The sequence below is a fragment of the Oncorhynchus keta genome, chromosome 14, assembly GCF_023373465.1.
Source record: "Oncorhynchus keta strain PuntledgeMale-10-30-2019 chromosome 14, Oket_V2, whole genome shotgun sequence".
NCBI classification, from domain to species: Eukaryota; Metazoa; Chordata; class Actinopteri; order Salmoniformes; family Salmonidae; genus Oncorhynchus; species Oncorhynchus keta.
Genome location: NC_068434.1, coordinates 58,504,259 through 58,507,488, shown reverse-complemented (window position 1 = coordinate 58,507,488; position 3,230 = coordinate 58,504,259).

Below are 3,230 nucleotides of genomic sequence, written 5' to 3'. Positions count from 1 at the left end.
GTGCAGCCCATGCAGTATTTTAATGTTTTGTGATAAAAGGAAATGTTAGGGAATGAACGTTATTTATAATAAGGGTTACATGGAGAAAATCAGACTTCTCTGAAATAAAAATGGATAGCCTTCCATTCAACAAAATATATTTGACCTAAATCATCCCTGAAAAACAAGTGACCCTCCCCTATACAGCCCTGCATTGGAAGTGTCACAATACACATAAAACCTAGCAGTCAAACAGGGAAATGGTTTCAATCGTTTAGGCTTACTCTGGCGTGGCATTTCGATAAGCATGTAAATCTCTCTCAGACAAGGTGACTTTTACAAATATATTCGGCTCAATTTACTCTCAGATTCAAAAATGCTAATTCACATCAAACTAGACATCATGCAAGACTACACATCCCTGCAAGCTCCTGCACGTCATCTCTAGCTGACACCTTTGCTAACAGGTATTGTGTAAATGTAAAACTTGCACAAGACAGTTCACAGAATTGTCAATTGAAAGAAATGTAGCCAATTTATTCATTACAGCATTTTACTAACATCAGAGAGTTAATCCGGAGATTCTTACCTTTGCCTCGTTTTGGCAGTCTCATCCAGATCATCATGGAATTTTTTGTTTTTTATGATAGCCACATTAGCATCTAATTAGCATTTACTTTTGGCGGGGTACAAACAGGCGAATATATTTATAGGCACCAGATTTACACGGTTATCAGAAAAATGAATGATGGAAAAATGATTGGAACCATTTATTGTTTGACTGCTAGGTTTTATGGGTATTTTGACTCATATTGTGGTACTCTATACCCCAAATAATAATTAAAACCAAGCGGATAGCAGAGAACATGTCTTCCTTTTGCCCACACTTCTTGGACAGGCAACAGGGCTGCGGGCCAGAAGGTTGTGGGTTCACATACCACTGTGGACAAGAGTAGGGGTGGTAAGAGCCCCTTTATAGTAAAAGCATTGCATGAATATATCATTGTATTTGCAGGTGCAAGAAAAAAATGGCTTTTATAAACACTTCTTGCAATTCCACGTAATATTCCATATTGGTGGACATTGCAGGCTGAGAATGGACAAAGAGATAGGAGAGATAAGCCTATGTGTTATCATCTTATCACATTTCTCCAATGCCAAATCAGTGTGTCTTTTTTTGCAATGAAACTGTCCCTGTTTGCAAATAATTCAATCTGAGACTACTTTCAAAAGTTAAGCCTACCTTTCCACCCTAGACAGAGTAGACCTACCGACGCAGAAAAATGTAAGCTTTAACTGCTGGCTTCTCTTCATCACTGGCTTCACCCAACGCGAGAAGGTCACAAGTGTGTCCCTAAAAGCTGTCTGGGTTTAAACACCTTCTATTGTGAAGGAAGTGAATAGCTTTAATCAATTGATAGTGACATAATTAGATTACCTCGCAAGCAAAGTCAGCCTCTGAATGTCAAAGAAACAAAACAATGATATCCCCATATGCATCAGTGTCACCACGTTGCCAGGTATTTTACAGCTTGTTTCTAGCATAAGCATTGCGGACCAAGGCACTGTTATAGATCAATGAATATAATCGGATCCGTTTCATTTTCTTCCAAATGTTCTTAAATATTTAACTGTCATTTTCTCAAATAAAAGGTATGACTATTAATCATCCTGAGTGGCACAGCGGTCTAAGGCACTGCATCAAATGTTTTGCTGCCTCACTACAGCCTGTGGTTTGATCCCAACCGGCTGTGACCTGGAGTCCCATAGGGCAGCGCACAATTGGCCCAGCGTCGGGAGGGTTTGACCGGCGAAGGGGAGGGGGCTTTACTTGACTCATTGCGCTCTAGCAACTCCTTGTGGCGGGGCGGGCGCCTGCAGGCTGACTTCAGTTGAACAGTGTTTTCCTCCGACACATTGGTGCAGCTGGTTAAGCGAGCGGGTGTTAAGAAGCGCGGTTTAGCGGGTCATGTGGGTCATGTTTCATGACTTGACCTTCAACTCTCCCGAGCCCGTTAACAGCCCTTCACTGACATCGAGGTAGGCTATTTAAAGAGTGCATGGTGGGTGGAGGAATTGACCAACAATTCTATGGCTATTGCAGTCCATAGCCTAATTCGGTCTGTAAAACAGGTAGGCCTACCTAAAGTCTTAAATAGGAAGACATTGTTAGTTCACACCTGTTGTTAGTAAAGTCTAATTAATGTATCTACTTTCAGCCCCATGAGTTGTCCATTTCCAATAGATTTTTTTTTCAGCACCACAATGTAAGTTACTCGAATCTGGCTTATTGTGGGGTCAATAACTCTGATAAATACATCATGAGAGAAACTAATAAATTAATTATAGTAGTAGAAATCTATCAAAGTTGACCTCCGGTCTTCCTCATTCGCGTTCTCCTCAAACTGAACAGAACATAGACTATTGGCCAGTCCGTGCAAAATATTTTTGGGGACTAGGCCTAATCAAAAATGATTTTCCTCCAGGTAATCATTCTGTAAATATCGATCTGTCCTTTTTTTTATCCAGCAGCATACCACCTTGCATCCCATGCTGACTTTCCTCTGAAGCTAAGTAGGGTTGGTCCTTGTTGGTCTCTGGATTGGATGGGAGACCAGATGCTGCTGGAAGTGGTGTTGGGGGGTCAGTAGAAGGAACTCTTTCCTCTGGTCTAAAAAAATATATAAAAATTCCCAGGGCAGTGATTGGGGACATTTCCCTGTGTAGGGTGCTGTTTTTCAGATGGGATGTTAAACAGGTGTCCTGACTATCTGTAGTCACTAAATATCCCATGGCACTTATTGTAAGAGTAGGGGTGTCAGCCCTGGTGTCCTGGCTAAATTCCCAATCTGGCCCTCATACCTTCATGGTCACCTAATCATCCCCAGCTTCTAATTGGCTCATTCATCCCCCTGTAACTATTCCCCAGGTCATTGCTCTAAATGAGAATGTGTTCTCAGGCAATTTATCAGATTTTTTTTACATGTTGGGGTCATTATTGTCATACATGTGTTATAACTGCTAATGCTGTGAGATGACCTTCACAGAGATACACCTGAAGATTTTTTAATTGGAGATTTGCACTTTCTACATGTCACTCTACATGCTATGAGAAGAGTCAGATAATACACAGGCTACTGCTTCTTTAAAAAAAGAAGAAAAAAAAGAGGCGGTGATGAGTGCAGAGAAAGTGGGATGGTACCATCATGAATATTAATCAAGTAATTTGTTCCTTAGAGACAGAGCGCAGC